Genomic DNA, 18,415 nt, shown 5'->3' on the forward strand with positions numbered 1-18,415 from the left:
AATGAAATAAGGAAAAGTTATAGAATAGTAAGTTCAACAACCTTCCAAGAATAAAGAAATGGGAACTCTTTCAAAGCTACCTAAGAACTTCTACTTGTAGAAATAGATTTATGTGTCCATTAAGCACAACTTAAATCTATTTCTCAAATACAATAAAAAAGAAGTCCCTACTAAATAGAGGGAGGTGAGCCAACTGTGGATCTCAGTACCTACATCAGGACATACTGATAGGTTTTCTGGGTTTTCTTTTCAACCATGTTTCCCAAATTCGAAACAGAAAATGTTGGTCACCTAGAAATATCAATGATCACAGTTGAAAATTAAAGACAAAAGAAGTTTCAACAAAAACTGCTCTGCTCTGTCTAATCAAAGGACCAGGAGAAAAAGCAGCCCAATAAGACAAAAAACTAAGAAAATAACACCTGCTCAAGCATCACCAAAAACTATAACTATTAAATTGTGTAGACTTCTACTCTGGAACAGACCCCAGTGAGAAACCCTGACAGGCACCCATCCCAACAAAGTGTTCCATTCAGAGTAGGCCAGGTAGGGAAGCCACAGTGTCAATGAAAACATGGAAGAATTCTGGACTCCTACTTCCTACCTCAACAGTAATGGCTCCACTGTGGTATCAACACTTTTCTTAAGTCAGAACTTCCACTACTTCCTAATAATAATGAGGCTAGCCCTCATGATAATGTTACAAGAGGCCTCCTCCTAGTCAGTGGAGTAAGTGCAGAACCTATGTGCAAGAAAATCCCACTCTAATCAGAATGCACTGTTCCTGCTCCCTTATGAGGTCAAGATAACAAGTAAACCAGCGGGGTGGTGGTGGTGCACGCCTTTAATCCCAGCACATGGGAGGCAGAGGCAGTCGGATCTTTGTGAGTTCAAGGCTAGCCTGGTCTATTATAAGATCTCAAGTGGATATGAATTTTCAAGGCCCCTATCAAACTCATTTATACCAGCTAAAACTGGAGGCTTTAATAAAATGTACAGTTGCATAGCATAGCAGAAAATATCTGGATTTCAATAAACTATCAATCATACATGCAGAGAGAGAGAGAGAGAGAGAGAGAGAGAGAGAGAAAGAGAGAGAGAGAGAGAGAGAATTCAGGAAAGAGGACCTCATTAAAGGTTAACACTGAGAAGATAAATGCCAGAATCATTTGATAGAAACTTTTAAAATATTTTAGCAAGCAGTTGTGAATATACTTCTATGTGGATCACAGAAAGTGAATGAAGTCATGAATGATGTGTATTGTTTGACATGGTGTGGCCAATTGTATATAATAACCCTACTTTCTTATTTATCAGCATGTAATAACTTCCTCCTCCTTGTCTAACTTTGTCTGTTCAACTGTACACAATAAACAGAGCTTCTAGAGTGCTGCAGTTTCTCTGTCAGAGATGCCAGTCTACCTGACCCCAGTTTTTCTTGGTGTCTGTCTTTTCTCCAGTCCCTCACTTTCCAGCCAGGTCCATCCTGGGAACTGTGCTAGGCAAGGCACATTTTAAAGCAAAGAAAAATTTATAGTAAACAAAATGGAATACATAAAGAATGGCCACACAGAAATTTTAGAAATGAGAAACAGGAGTGGGGCTGCATTCTGATGATCCTAGCATTTGGGAAGTGAAAATGAGATCAGTTCAAGTCACCCTGAGCTACTCAGCAAGTTCAAAGGCAACCTGGGCTATATAAAGCCCTATCTAAAAATATAAAAAGAACAAAAAATTTAGAACTAAAACGTAAGCTTAAGGAAGAGAAGAATAGTTAATGGGTATGCTAAATATCAGTATGAAAAAGAGATGAAATAATCTGTTAACTTGGTAGAAAAATAGACCTTACCAAGTCTGAACCACAGAGAACTAGCCTGAGAAAATCCTAGATCTTCAAAGAACTATGACATATAAATAAAGGACCTACTAATCTTGTAATTGCATCTCTAGAATCAGAGGAGAAAAGTGCAGAGCTGGAAAAGTATTACAAGAGATAATCACTTCACTTTTCTCAAATGTTCAGCCCTGGAGATGAACCTGTAGATTCAGAAAGCTGAGCGAGCTCATCTTTTCATCTTGAGGTGGGTCCTTTGTCCTCCTGGTAGCCATCGGCAATGCCACATACATGTAGAAAGCACCAGTCAACCAATTCCCACTGATACCATGGGACTCACTATAACTACTGCCTGAAGACTAAGGCCTGAGTCTTGATGCTGCCTCTGTCCACAGAAACCCTGACATGTGAACAGGCTTCCCTAGTAGATCAGCTAGGGCTGGTATCCTTTATCCTCTCCAGATAAATCAAATTATTAATGAGCGAATGAGTCATAATTTCCTACCAACCTAATAAAAAATAAACTGAGCAAACTACAAATAGGATAAATACAAAGTAATACAGAGCAAGACCCGTCATACTCAAACTTTCAAAGGCAGGAAAAAAATAATTCTGGAAAGCAACAAGAGATAATCAACACCTCACCTATAGGGAGATCGCTTGAATGGAAGTAGACCTCTCATCAAAAACCGCAGAGGCTAGGTGGCACAGTAGTTTTCAAGCACTAAAAGAAAATAATCATCAACCCAAGAGTCTTCTATAAAGAGCAAAGAATCAGTGTAATCTGCCGCATCAATGGGCTCAAGAAGAAAAATCACATGTCCATATCATCCAAAGAAGAAAAGGCATTCAATGGAATCTAGTACCCAGTCATGAAAATAACTCTTAAGCAAAGAGCAATGAAGGAATACATACACCATTCAATATTATTCATCTAGAAACCAATAGATGGTTTCTACCATAATGCATAATTGTATTGGTCTCTGAGATACTACTATACCAGATACCAGACACTAAATTTTGTAAATCTACAAAGAACAGAAATGTATTATCCCACAGTTCTGGAGGTCAATGTGTCTAAGGTCAAGCCTCAGGCAGGTTCAGATGTCTAGCTAGGGCTTCTTTCTTTTAGAATTGTATCTCTAGCAGGAAGGAAAATTTCATCCTCACATAGCGGAAAACAGTGGGTAAGGAGAGATAAAAAGATCTCTGGGCCAGGCGGTGGTGGTACATGCCTTTTAATCCCAGCACTGGGGAGGTAGAGCCAGGCTGATCTCTGTGAGTTCAAGGCCAGCCTGGGCTACAGAGTGAGTTCCAGGAAAGGCACAAAGCTACACAGAGAAACCCTGTCTCAAAAAAAAAAAAAAAAGCTCTCTGGCAAATTCTTTGGTAAGGACACAGAATCCCTTTCATGAAGGAAGGAACTCTCTAATTGTACCATATAGACAGTCTCTATCTCCTTTTTTGTTATTGTTGTTTGGTTGGTTGGTTTGGGTTTTTTTAAAACAGGGTCTCCTTGTGTAGCCCTGGCTGTCCTGGAACTCATTTTGTTGACCAGGCTGTCTTCAAACTTACAGAGATCTGTCTGCCTCTGACTCACAAGTACTGAGATCAAAGGCATATAAGACACCATGTCCAAACCATCCCACCTCTTAATACTGTCAAATTTGGATTGCTCGAATTGTGGAGGGAACACGAAGCTAAGAGAAAGATGAAACATTTTCCTCCTAAGATTAGGAGCAAGACGGGGGTGTCTCCACTTTCTAATCACATATGAGCTGATGCTGGGAGCTCTGGCTTGTTTGATTGGCCAGGAACAGTATGAGTGCTGGTCTCCCTGACCCCGGTCAGAGCAGCATGGCCATATTGTTTGTCCCGAGAACCATCCTCAGTCAGACTCCTTATTATGCATCTTTACACTGTTCAACAAGAAAATCTGTTCTTTAGCCCACCAAATGCATCTCATCTCACCTCCTCTTTCCCACACTGTTGTGTTCAGTGTCACTGCTACTTCATGTCTGGAATGCTCCTACTTCACCTGTATCCTGTCACAGTCCCCTCAGAGATCACAATGATCCTTTCAAAGTATGAATCAAACATATCCCTCCTCTGCTTCAGCCCATCACTTGCGCCTGTCCCAGTGAAGGAAAGCCACCACACATACAGGGGCTACAACCTCTTACAGGAACTGGGTCCCACCAGTTCTCAAACCTTGTCTGTCTCTTCTACCTCTTTATAGTTAGAAGGTACCAGGCATGCTCCCATCCCTGCATTTCTTCAGATACCTCTTTATTTATGGTCCTGCAAGCCACTTCTAGGGGCTGACCCCCAAAGAGACACTTCTTTACCTCTTATTATTCAGTACACTCTTTTCCCCAGTCTTTTCCCCTTCAAACCTTGTGACAGTTAATCCATGTATGTGTTTTCTGTGTCACCCTTTCAGTAGAATGTAAACTCTGAGGGGTCAGAACACAACACTGTTTTGGCACCACTGCCAGAAGAAAGTCTGGCATATACCAGGCACCTGGAATTGTTCATTAAGTAACTGAATGAATTAAAGTAGTATTGTATGTAAGTCTTTACCTCAGTTCCCTCTCCTTTCTTCTACATATTTTTTCTTTTTCCTTAAACAATTATGCCCACACCTCCTACTGACAATAGACAGCCACAGATCCTGAAATTCATGAGTCAACAGCCCAGGCATGGGGGAAAAAAATAAAACATGAGAGCAGGGCCATAACTCAGTTTGCAAAAGTCTAATATAAATTGTAACAGTGAACACACAAAAAAGGAACTATGTTAGTTTGTTTCAAACCACTGAGACACATGTCTGACATTTAAAAAAAAAGTAAGGAAGGAAAGGATGATTTGTTTTTTCTCAGAGTTTCAGAGGTTTCTGTCCATCGTGGCAGGGACTGCATGGCATGATAAGCGAAAGAGCACAGAAATGAAAAAAAAAAAAAACTGTCTAAATTAGCTGGTCTTTTCTTTCCCACCCAGGGCCTCAAGCCCACAATGTGTTGCTGCTCATATTCACAGTGGGATTTTCCTCATGAACACACATGGAGACTTAACTGATCATCTAGACAATTCTCAATCAAACACACTAACAATCAAGAGTAGTCATCATAGGACCAGAGAACCATTGGGAATTAAAAGCTCCCAGGATTTCTAAATTAGCCATTTTGTTTATTCACCTAATACTTCACACTTTAATAGTAATGTTAATTTTTGTCTTTATTCCCGAGCCAGGTAGTAACTCCTAAACCCTATGAAACAGTCTGGTGGGCCATGTATTCACTTAAACAAATTCCCTGGTATTATAAGACTGTCTATACATGGAAATAGCAGATGGAAGGGTAATTTATTCTTAGTTATGGGTTTCCAATGATCACTTGTCAAAATAGGAGCTCGTGTCTGGCCCTTTTCATCTGTCTCTGCCTTAGGGCATTAGCCATTATGATACTCACTCCCAGAGCTAGGAAACACCACCAAGTCTCTGCCACATGAGGGTTGGGAGGGTAGGTTTTCAGCCGTCATCAAAGATCCCAATAATGAACAGGGCCTTATCTGCTCATCCATCTTGTTGTAAATCATGGATCAGACTTGGAGAGTGTCCAGCCCACCCAGAAATCCTGCGCTAACTAAAACCCCTCTCCTCTCTATTCTGAAGCAAGAGCACTGGATAATAAAAACGCAATCCCTTGCCAACTCGGACGCGACAGTTCTTATTCCAGATGAGCGCTTTGTTCCCGTCTGCCCAAGAAGTGGGGAAGATTATTCATTTAGCTCTAAATGAAATTTATTTTCTGAACTTGTTTCAGTTGGATTGCCTCATGCTTTATGCCCCATAATAAGTTTATATTCTGTTCTACTTGAATCAGCAAAACCTCGGGGGGCTTCTCTTGCAAGTTACAGGGAGCGCTGATTAGCAACTCCAAATGGAAGTATGCACAAGAATTTCAGAAAAGGAATCCAACCCCACAGAGCAAGATGTGACTCTGAGAGAAAGGTGAAGCAAGAACCTGAGCAGGAGCGCTGAACTGGGCACCCCTATCTTGTCTCAGCTCCAGTTTTCTTAGGGTGAAGGCTGCTGTCATAACCAAACACAACAGATGGAACAGCCTTTCAACCTTTTCATGGGTTCCTGGATTTAGACAGTCTTTCTTACCAGACAACAAGTGGATCTCATGTTCTCTCTCTTCTCTGTGTCAACACCCTCTAACCCAGGCACATGGAGCTGTTATTGTAGAAAACATCAATCTCAGAAAGAGATGAGCTAATGGTTGATGGCGTGTTTGTCAACACAAACTCAAGGGACTAGTCATGTAACTTAGTGGTAGAACACATGTCTATCATATATCAGGAATGGGTTTTGATCCTTAAAGCGGGGAAAAAGCAGAAACACAGTCCATGTATTGGATGTTAGATGGCTCAGTGCAGTTCCCACAGGTAACAGACACAGAAGTACAATAGAGCCTACTTACTCTAAAAGCTGTGATCTCCCACTTAACACTTGCAGCTCTCCTGTATGTATTCTTAAATTTCCTTTTTCTTACTTTCCCATTAAGAACTTTCCCCCAACTTAACACCTTATTGTTGCAGTTTTGAAAACAGTCACCAAGCACTGTACCACATTAAGTCTTTCCTTCATTTAGAGCCTACGAATTTCCATTGGTATTTTCTGTTCCACAGTTGCACCTAAGTGTGTCCAAGTGAGAGGCATTCTCATCTTCACTGTAGGAATTCAAGTCTTCAGACTTGTGGGAAATTCTCAGCCTGGGTTTTCAGGACATCACCGCGACTTCATGTTCCACTGTCTTTATGAAGCTGAGAATTTCTGATTTCTTCTTCCCTGTCTTTCTTTTGGGGCTCAAATCTATATAATGTCTTCAAATATGGCCTTTGTTTTTCTAAATAATTCAACCATCTCTAAATAGTTGACCAATACATCTACTGTGCTTTTATATCCAGGGCTGTGCTGTTTTCATTCTTAAAAGATGTCCTAGCTTTGTTTTCCAATATGATTGTTGGACTTTAAAGAATTTTAGTCTGTATGTATACTCTTTATTTTTTCTTCCATGGCCAATTTAAATATACATAATTTGAAGAATCTCTCAAATTAATTTATCCTGTCAATTTAGAGCACAGTATCCTTGATTATTGTTGTGATCTGTGGTTTTTCCTTCACTATGCATTATTCCATTGGGTTCAGAATACATTTTTATTATCAGCTTTTCTTCAGCAGTGGAATCCTAATGGCCGCTGCTTGAGAGGACTGCTAAAGAGTGATTGAGCAGTGCCTTCTTTGGGGTAGAACATTAGCTTTCCCCAAAATTTGTGTTTTCTTTCTTGTGTCCTGGCTTTGAGAATCCTTTTTGCTTCTCTAAGCTAGTCTGAAACCTTCCTCCTTCCACTTCCAATAATGGAGGCACTCTTACCAGCCTCAAGCTGGGGTTTTCTGCCAGCCTCTTCCTTGTCTTTGTTTCACAATGACATACTGCTCATCTCCACAGATGCCCACGTGTTACCTGGGTCTGTCTTCATGTCCTTACATTTCTCACAGGCTTACCCCTCAGACTGATATTGGATTTTGTTTTGTTTTCTATTCTGGCACAACTCATCTTATTTTTATTATGAGGTGAGTTATCTTCTTGAACCACAACTTTTTAAAAGTTTATTTTAAAATGTCAGAAAAGTTGAAAAACTAGTTCAAAAATTGCTATACATTTTTCATGTAGAGTCCCTAAATTTCAACATTTTACCATTATCTCTCTGTCTGTCTCTGTCTCTCTTTGTCTCTCTCCTCTGGGTGTGTGTCTCCTTCTCTCCCCACCTCTCTCAGTATTAAGTTGTCATACCTTATTCCATGTTTTTTCTCTTACTATAGAAAAACCATAATAAACATTAACTTGGTTTCCCATGGTGAGAAGCCAGACTCTGTGGTTGAAATGGGAAATGAGAAGTGAGATCTATGTTCAGTATTTTAATTTTTTTATTCATTTGGCCTTCAGAATATTAGAAAAATGTTGAAGAGATAAGCTAAGACTTAAAGCAAAGACCTTCTAAAGCTCACATCATTATGAGATCTATGGAATTTAAGATACTAGATGACATACTTTCCTTTAAAACACACATCTTAGTCCATCATCTACTCCCACACACACCAAGCCTTGCTTGAGGATTGCATCCTTCAGCCCTCTGACATCAGTCACTTAAGGTAGGGACCCTATACATACACCACTAACTCTGGCCACCCCTGAGACCTGTGTGAGGACCATATGTCCCATACTTGCCCTCTAGCTCCCTCTTTAGGTAAAGATCTAGGAATACTATCACCATGTCCACCCTCACCAGAAGTCTGCTTTCTACTCTTCCACATCCAGGTAGACCCTAAATGTATACTGCCAATTCTTCCTACTCCTGTGGCACACCCTTTCCCTCCTCCAAGTAAGGACCTAGATTCTCTCCACCTACCCCCACAACCGATCTGGGGATTGCATGCCACATGCCAGCCTTCCTCCAGTCCCTCTCTCTAGGCAGGGTTTTGTGCTTCTAACCTTGCCATCCTTGTGGTCTGCCTAAGGATTGCATGTCCTTTGCCCACCTGCTAGTTCCCCCACTTCAGATAGTGATCCCAGGCTCACATTGCCAACCCCATGTAATACCACAGGCTGTCTGAGGGCTGTGTGTCCCCTCACTAACTGCCCACCTTCCCAGGTAGGGATCACAGACTCCACCACATCTCCACCCAGACTGCAGTCTGAGGACAAGTTCTGAGTACCTCCTCCAGACTCCTGGGGATTGTTTACAAAAAACTTCGAACTCTACAGAAGGTCTGCTCCTGGGCTTAGAAACTTCAACTATCCTGGACTGAGCTGGGACCACTTCTGTTGTCTCATTAAAACATCAACACTGACTTACCCCAGGACTGAATCATAAGCCCCATTCACCTGATCTACAACCTGATGAATTGGGATATGATGAAATAAAGATCCAAATACCCACTCGGCAAAGAAAGGCAAGATTTCTATAACAAGAAACTCCTATCAAGCGCCAAACTCCAAATGCCTAGGTCCCACTGCAAAAGCACAAACATGAAGAAAATTAATCTTTGTGAAAAATTAGTACTCCCAAAGTAACATTTCCTTAATAAAGCAACTTTAGATGATACATAAAACAATGATTTCAAAAAAGCAATAAAAACAATCAAATGAATAAAAGAGTGTGTGAACACATGCCAATTGAAGACCACAAAAATACAGTTTAATGAAATAATAAAAACAATTCAACATATGAAAATAGAATGTAATGAAGATATAGAATCTCTGAGTAAAAGGCAAAATGAAATAAAACTAAAATTGAAAAGTTCAAGAATTCAAACAAAAACACTCAGGCAAGCTTCACTAAATAGAAGAGAGAATATCAGGTCTAGAAGACAAGATAGAGTAATTGTATCATTCAATAGAAGAAAATGTTAAATAAATTTTTAAAAACTTATGAATTGAACATGTGGGAACTATCAGAACTAGAGAAAGACTAAACCTCTATATAGAAGGAGGGAAAGAAATGAAGCTCAAAGGCACAGAAAATATTTCAACAAAATCATAGGGAAAAAATTCTTGATCTAAAGAAAGAGGTATCTATCATGGTCCAAGAGGAATATGGGAACACCAAATAAACAGGACTAAAAAAAGTACTTCATGTCATATAATAATCAGAATACCTTGCGCAGGGGCCATGCTAATCTTCTCTGTATCGTTCCAATTTTAGTATATGTGCTGCCAAAGCAAGCATCCCTAATCATCAGGGAAATGCAAATCAAAACAACTCTGAGATACCACCTTACACCGGTCAGAATGGCTAAGATCAAAAACACTGAAGACACCTTATGCTGGAGAGGATGTGGAGCTAGGGGAACTCTCCTCCACTGCTGGTGGGAATGTAAGCTTGTACAACCACTTTGGAAATCAATATGGCGCTTTCTTAGAAAATTGGGAATCAATCTCCCCCAAGATCCAGCTATACCACTCTTGGGCATATACCCAAGGAATGCTCAACCACACCATAAGAACACTTGTTCAGCTATGTTCATATCAGCATTGTTTGTAATAGCCAGAACATGGAAACAACCTAGATGCCCTTCAACTGAAGAATGGATAAACAAAATGTGGTACATATACACAATGGAATACTACTCAGCAGAGAAAAACAATGGCATCATGAGGTTTGCAGACAAATGGATGGATCTAGAAAAAATCATCCTGAGTGAGGTAACCCAGACTCAGAAAGACAAACATGGTATGTACTCACTCATAGCAGGATACTAGATGTGGAACAAGGATGACTGGACTGCTACTCACATCACCAGGGAGACTACCTGGAAAATAGGACCCCAAGAAAGACACGGGGATTGCCCAATGACAGAGAAATGGAATGAGATCTACATGAACAGCCTGGACATGAGTGGGGATAGTGAAGGGCGAGGGTCGAGGGAAAGAGAGCTTGGGGGAGTGGGAGATCCCAGCTGCATCAACAACAGAGAGGGAGAACAAGGAATAGGAGACCATGGTAAATGAAGACCACATGAGAATAGGAAGAAGCAAAATGCTAGAGAGGCCCACAGAAATCCACAAAGATACCCCCACAACAGACTGCTGGCAATGGTCGAGATACAGCCCGAACTGACCTACTCTGGTGATGGGATGGCCAAACACCCTAATTGTCGTGCTAGAAACCCCATCCAACTACTGAGGGATCTGGATGAAGAGATCCATGGCTAGGCCCCGGGTGGAGCTCTGGGAGTCCAATTAGTGAGAATGAGTAGGGTTTATATGAGCGAGAATTGTTGAGACCAAGGTTGGATAAAGCACAGGGACAAATAGCCAAACGAATTGAAACACATGAACTATGAACCAATGGCTGAGGGGTCACCAACTGGATCAGGCCCTCTGAATGGGTGAGACAGTTGATTGGCTTGATATGTTTGGGAGGCATCCAGGCAGTGGGACCAGGTCCTGTGCTCATTGCATGAGTTGGCTGTTTGAAACCTGGGGCCTATGCAGGATCGCTTGACTCGGCCTGGAAGGAGGGGACTGGACCTACCTGGACTGAGTCTACCAGGTTGATCTCAGTCCACGGGGAAGGCTTTGCCCTGGAGGTGGGAATTGGGGGTGGGCTGGGGGGAAGGTGAGGGGGGCAGGAGCGGGGAGAACAAGGGGATCCGTGGCTGATATGTAGAACTGAATTGTATTGCAAAATAAAAATTAAAAAAAAAATAATCAGAATACCAAATGCACAAAAACAAAGAAAAGATATTGAAAGCTACAAAGAGAAGTATCAGCTCATATATATGGCAGACCCATAAGAATAATACCAAGCTTTCAAAGGAGACTATAAAAGCCAGAATAGCTTAGACTGATGTTCTATGAGTTATAAAAGACCACAGATGCCAGTATAGAGTACTATACCCTGCAAAACTGTCAGTCATAATCAAAGGAGAACATAAAACTTTCCATGATAAAAAGAGATTTAAAGAGTTCATGACCACTAAATCAGCTCTATAAAGAATACTAGAAAGAATACTAAAGTCTGAAAAAAAGTTAAATGTACTCAAGAGGGCACAAGGAATAAATAAATAATTCTAGAACATTTAATATAAAAATTCCTAATAAATTAGCACCACAAAATAACCAAATTATAAGAAATAATATGCAAAATTAGTGCTCAATCTCTCTAATAAACATGAGTACAAAAACATCTCAATAAAATATTTGCAAACTCAATTCAAGAACACATCAAAAAGATTATTCATCATTTTTCCAGAGTGTTTGAGATGGTTCAAATGTGCAAACAAATAAACATAATTTACCACATAAATAGGGTAAAAGACACAGACTACCTTCACCTCATTAGATACCAAAAAAGCTCTTGACAAAATCTAATATCCTTCTGGATAAAAGTCCTGGATAGCCTAGAGATATGGGTGACATATCTCAATATAATAAAGATAATATACAGCAAGTCTATAGCCAATATCACACTTAACTAAGAAAATCCCAAAGCATATCTACAACAATCAGGAACAAGAAAAAGATGTCCACTCTCCCCCATTAAATACAGATCTGAAGTCTTAGCTAGAGCAGTAGGACAAGTGAAGGAAATAAAGTGGGTACAAATAGTAATGGAATAAGTCCATTTGCATTTGGCACTATTTAATACATAAAAATCCTAATGACTCTACCATAAAATTCCTGCAGCTGATAAATGAATTAAGAAAAGTTCAGGATACACAGTTAACACACAAAAGTCAGTAACTTTCCTATATACAAATCACAAATATACTGAGGAAAAAAATCAAGGGAAAAATACCCTTTACAATAGCCTCAGAAAATTAAATATCTAATAATAAATCTACCCAAGGAACTAACAAGATTTATTCATGAATTGATAGGATTAATACTGTGTGTGTGTGTGTGTGTATTCCAAAAAACAATATACAGATTCAATACAATCCCAACCACATTTCAGCATAATTCTTCAGAAACTGAAAATGTAATCTTGAATTTTGTCAAGAAACACAAAAGATGTAGAATACCCCCACAAAATCCTGAACAATTAAAAATGAAACTACTAAAGGCATCACTATACCAGATTTCAAGTTATACTACAGAGTCATGGTAATAAAAACAGCACGGTACTTCTATAAAAATAGTCATCAATCAATAGAATAGAACTCTGAGCCTACTATAAGCCTACACTCCTACAGCCACTTACTTGGTCTTTGACAAACACTAAACATTGTTGAAAAGACAGTATCAGTAAGAGATTACTGATCAAGCTGGAAAGCTACACGTAGAAAAAAAAGTGGACTGTTATCTCTCACCTTGCACAAAATTCAACTCCACATGCATCATGGATCTTAGCATAGTACCCCAAACCTTAATCCTGACAAAGAAGAATGTAAAGAGTACACTTGAACTTATGAGCACAGGAAAGGATATTCTGAACAGGATCTTGACAGCATAGATATAAAGACCAGCAACTGCCAACCGGGGACACATGAAACTAAAAGGATTCTGTACAGCAAAGGATACCATCATCTGAGTGAAGAGACAGCCTACAGCATGAGAAAAGAACTTTACTAGCTGTGTATCTGACAGAGGGCTAGTATCTAGAATATAAAATCAGTTCAAAATAATGACATCAAGAAAACAAACAACCCAATTATTAAAAATGAGACATAGAACTAGAGTTTCCAAAGGATGAAATACAAATGACTAAAAACATCTTTGAAAAAGTTAAACATCCTTAGCCATCAGGAAAATGCAAATTAAAACTAATTTGCAATTTCATTTTACCCCATTAAGAATGACTAAGATTTTTAAAAAATGATGACAAATGCTAATGTGGATGTTAGGAAGAGGGAATATTTATTCACTGCTGGTGGGAGTGCAAACTGGTCCAGCCATTATGGAAATTAGTGTGGAGTTTCTTTAAAAAGCTAGAGATAGGTCTATAAAGCTAGAATTTATCTACCATGTGATCCAACCATACCACTCTTTGGAATATACTCAAAAGACTCTTCATCTTACAATAGAGACACTTGCTCATCTTATGACCATTGCAGCTCTATTTACAATATCCAAAAAAAAATAAACAGCCTAGCTACCCATAATAGATGAACAGTTAATAAAAATGTGGTACATTTACACAATGGAATACTATTCAGCTGTTAAGAAAAATGAAATTATGAAATTCACAGGTAAGTGGACAGAGCTGGAAACAATCATTTGGAGTAAGGTAGCCCAGACCAGGAAGGACAAGCATTACATGTTTTCTCATATTTATAGATATTAGTTTTGAATCTTTAGATATGTGTATTTTATCTGATTACCCACAGAGTTCAGGAAATTGGTAAGGAGCCACAATGAGGGGCGGGGCTTCAACAGAGGGAAGGTGGAGAACAGTGACATGAAGGAAGAATGGGGAATAATGAAACAAGAAGGGTTAAATAGAGTGGCATGGGAGGACAGAGTGAAAGAGGAAATACCTCCCTGGAAACATTTTTTAAAAAACTACTACTCTAGAAGTTTCCAGAAATACAAACATAAACATTTGTTAAAAGAGCTTAAATTGAGTTTCCCTATAATAAGGCAACAATGCTCCTAATACATATTCCACAGAATAACAAATACAAAGCCTAGCGTCAAAAATGCTTTACAGGGCCGGGCGGTGGTGGCGCACGCCTTTAATCCCAGCACTTGGGAGGCAGAGCCAGGCGGATCTCTGTGAGTTCGAGGCCAGCCTGGGCTACCAAGTGAGTCCCAGGAAAGGCGCAAAGCTACACAGAGAAACCCTGTCTCGAAAAAAAACCAAAAAAAAAAAATGCTTTACAGTTATGAGAGTTGTTGGCTTGTAGATCTCATATCACAGGCTGTTGCAATTGCTCTTGGTTACTCTCCAGAACTTGTCAGTAAGACTCTTTCACAGACTTAGAAAATGTGGAGGAGAATCAAGCTGGTACTGACCTGAAATCTTCATCTGTATTGTCTAGTGTGGTGATATTTTATTTGTGCTGAAATGTGATATTTCATTTGTATGTTAATAAATAAAGTTGCCTGAAGATCAGTGGTCAAATAGCCATAAATAGAAGTCAGATGGTGGCAGCCCATGCCCTTAATCCGATCACATGGCAGGCAGAGTTTCTGTGTGGTCAAGGACACAGCCAAGTGTGGTGACAGGAGCCTTTAATCCCAGTACCAACCACAGAGACCTGGAGGTCTGTACAGACAGGCAGTAACGAGGAAGTCATGTGGCTGGGCTTAGAACCAATGAGAAGGCAGAATAGGAAGGTAATAAAAACATAAGTCAGACAGGAAGAAACTCTGTAGAAGCTACTGCTGGTGGTAAGCTAAGGCTAGTCATGGCTATTGTTCTGATGTCTTCAGCTCTTACCTCTGTATTTGGTTCTGTGTTTCTTATTTAATAAGACTGTTTAGAAATCCATCTACAGTCTAGGTTTCATAGTACTGGAGGGTGCTATGCAAGCAGCTATAGAAGAAAGGTCAGTATTAATCTTGTCCAACTGTGAACCCTGCAAGCTACAAAGAGGAGTGTCCTGACAGGAGATATCCACTGGTACAACAGTAGTATGAATACCATGAGAGGAACCAACTGTTTTCTAGTTGGATTTAAGGTTGACTCCAAAAGATGGATCTGATATTTGTTACAGTTATTGGGGCCAGGAACCTGTAGCTAGGTAAATCATAGACCCAAGTGGAGACTACTATTACTTTGCTAAAGGGCACGTCATATTAAACAGACTCCTAACAACTTGTTTTATCCATAGAACAGTATATCTCTCAAACATCATTGGAGGAGCTTCCTTTTGCAATAGATGTTGATTAACACAGAGATCCATGACTGGTCAAGGTACACAGAAAAAGTGACTACAGATTGTTCATAGTCAACATCTACATCACATCCCCTTCTCCAAAGGCTTAGGGATCATTGTGGAAGAAGGGTCAGAGTTAGTGGACGGCTACAAGGAAATGGAGTTTTTCAGATGCAATAGGGCACTTGTGCATATGACCTCACAGTGGTTGTGACAGGATGCAGGAGACCTGTGTGAGCTTAAGAGAATAGGTAGGCAGGAAGTCCCACCTCTAACTGAGGAGCTCTTTGTAATTGATAGCTCCTGGCAGAAAAGTAGTTAGTTTTCTTCAAGGGTGTGGTCTCTGGTAGGTCTAACAAGCTTTAGAGGAAAACCACACACCCAGGAGTATATAGGCAGCAACAACTAAATGCAACAGGTTAAAAAAGAGAATAAGAATACAAAGTGTGATAGACATGGAATGGGGCAATGGATCTGGAAGGAGATGTGGAAGAGGGGGAATACAGTCAAAATGCAACATACACAATTCTCAAAAGGAAATATTTTAATACTGTGAAATAAATAAAACACAGAGACTAGAGGCCTCAGGGCAACACACAACACATCCTACTTGATAGTCACTGAGCCTCCTCATGTTCTAAGAGTAGAGAGTAAATAAATTAGAATGGCTGTTCTTTTCTCATCACTAAGTAATTAGGCAAGTCACACCTGCCTCTGGTTCATTTGTAGCTACATTCTGGCTTCTTTCTGAGTTTTATACCTGTCTCCTTTGGCAATTAACAAACTCAGCTGAATCTTCTGTGACACACCTCAAAGTGCCATATGCTCATAATGGCTTCTGTATAGAAAAGCAGCTGACATTGCAAGGAAAACATAAGCAAATGCGAAGTAAACAAACACTCCTGGGGACATATGCTGAAGATTGATTCTCTCTCAGGCGGCTTCCGTCACTTCCCGAAATGAATGAGCAAAATCAAACCATGTTCTGGTGGCATTTACATTCAGACCGGAATTTCTACATCCAAGAATGAGCGTTATTGTGTGACAAAGAGTCAGAAGTGTTTTTACCTACAGAGTCCCACCTGCAGGACAAAATGGTAGCTCTCCTACCATGGGAGGAAAACTGTTCTCTCGTGCTTGGAGTCTCAGAAGCGTATTAGGTAAGAGCTCAGTTGGCTCCATGTCTAAAGTGTGTGCCATTGACCTTCCTTTTTAATCCCCCCACGCATTCAGTTTCCCTGATCTTTCAGTGTTGTCCTTTGTGATCTCACCTCTCCCAAAGGAGCTGAGCAAGCCCTGTGCTCCCTCTAAGTCACCGTCTGACTTGCACGGCTTTTTCTATTCCCTTTTAAGAATTTTCTTACTTCAACCACTCCACTCAAATCCTTCTCCTGCTCTGTTCCTCTCTTGCTGATGAGCTAATAACACCTCTCATAAAATATCCTAGACAGGCAGTGTGGCCTTCCTCTCCCTGAAGCTTGCTATTTCAGCAACACTGGCTGGCCAGCAAGCCCCTGAAATTCATCTCTGCTTCCTAATGCTGGAGTTTCAGGCATGTGCAAATAAACCTGGCTTTTCATTCAAATTCAGGTCCTCCTGTTTAAACAGAAAATACTTTATTCACTGAGCTATCTCCTCAGACCCATTGGTTTCTTTTCAGGTGTCTATGATTAATCTCTAACTTCTCTAGGATTCTTCATCATTAGTTATGATCAATCTTGTCTTGTTTTCCCTATTACCCAATTTTAAATGAGCTTTGGGCCCAGCCATAATTACAGAGTCTTGCTGGGCCTCTTTGCCCCACAAATTTATTATCTTATCATATGCATATACATAATATCCATAGGCAAGCATATAAAATGTATGCACATACATATGTATACATATACACATATGTATGTATATAATTTTCCTGAAAATTATAGCTGAATGAAGTTTCAGTGTGTGTGTGTGTGTGTGTGTGTGTGTGTGTGTGTGTGTGTGTGTGTCTTAGCTATTGTGAATAAGCAACAAATATCTCTACAGTGTGCTAAGATTCCTTCTGGTATTCACCCAAGAGTATGTAGTGGTGACACACATGGTAGTTCTATATATTGTTTTTGGAGGAACCCCTGCACTGATTTCCTCAGTTTGCATTCCCAACAGCAGTGTAAAAGCACCCTTCCCAAAGGCAGTTCTCAAAAGAAGAAATACAAAGGACCAATAAATGCTTCAGAGAAAGATTTTCAGCATCCCTGGGCAAAAAAAAAAAAAAAAAGCAAATTAAAACAGTCTTGAGATTTCATCTCACCCCAGTCACAGCAGCTGTCATTAAGTCATTAAGAAGAAAAGCAAATACATCTTGTTGAGAGAATGGTCGATTATCTCTTGCTCACATGAAGCTGAACCATGTTGTCCTAAACATTGAAAAGTATTGTTGGACCTTGATAAACTGTGCCCACTTCCTCAGTCACCATGAGTAAGAAGCCTAGTACTTGCTGATAGAGAAGAAAGAAGACATGAAGACACAAGAAAGCTACCAAACTAGATACAATAGTACACCAACTGCCCTCCCATCCTAAGTACAAACGCACCACACACACACACACACACACACACACACACACACACACACACACACACACCACTGCCTCTCAGGTCTATACAACCTGTTAGCAAATAACAGACAATGTTTCCACTACAGTCTAGTCTGGAACGTTGCTTTGCCTGATGAGACTCAACCAAGAGGCACTAAGGAAAGGAACACTGGCTAGTCCATGCTCATCTAGTTGAGTAGTTGGGAGATGGCTGTGCTGAGGCTTGCTGGGCCGTGTCACTGGCCAACTCAGAGACACAGCGATGCCAAGCTGGCAGCAGAGGCGAGGACTCCCAGGTGTGAAACCTGATTCCCCACCATGTAGGTTAACAAATTGCAGAAATGTGATTTTCCAAAATGCATTCATCTCTTATGCAAGTCCAGATTGCTCTACCAGTTCCAGATAGGACTGAATGTCCACCCTCATGCTGTTCCTATCTCATACTCTCTGCCCTCTGCAAAACTTTCCCCTTTGCTGAATTTTGAGGCTTACAAAAATAGTCCACAGTCTACCTGTCATCTATAGCTGTCCCATTTTCCTCCTTGTTTCTTGTACAAACAATTCTCAAGTAGTCCTCTCTCTCCTTGCTCCCATGCTGTGATCTCCCTT

General features: G+C 40.2%; 1 protein-coding gene and 1 non-coding gene across 2 annotated transcripts in view; both read right to left on the minus strand.

Moving 5' to 3' along the window:
* Agbl1 (AGBL carboxypeptidase 1) overlaps positions 1–18,415 on the minus strand; it is a 773,688-nt gene that overhangs the window by 577,048 nt on the left and 178,225 nt on the right. The window lies entirely within an intron of this gene.
* LOC128095740 (U6 spliceosomal RNA) lies at positions 9,525–9,627 on the minus strand. The gene has a single exon (XR_008213352.1). It is a non-coding gene; the product is annotated as a U6 spliceosomal RNA (small nuclear RNA).

Source organism: Peromyscus californicus, unplaced genomic scaffold (genome assembly GCF_007827085.1).
Source record: "Peromyscus californicus insignis strain IS unplaced genomic scaffold, ASM782708v3 Scaffold_4__1_contigs__length_199733344, whole genome shotgun sequence".
In the NCBI taxonomy this organism is placed as follows: Eukaryota; Metazoa; Chordata; class Mammalia; order Rodentia; family Cricetidae; genus Peromyscus; species Peromyscus californicus.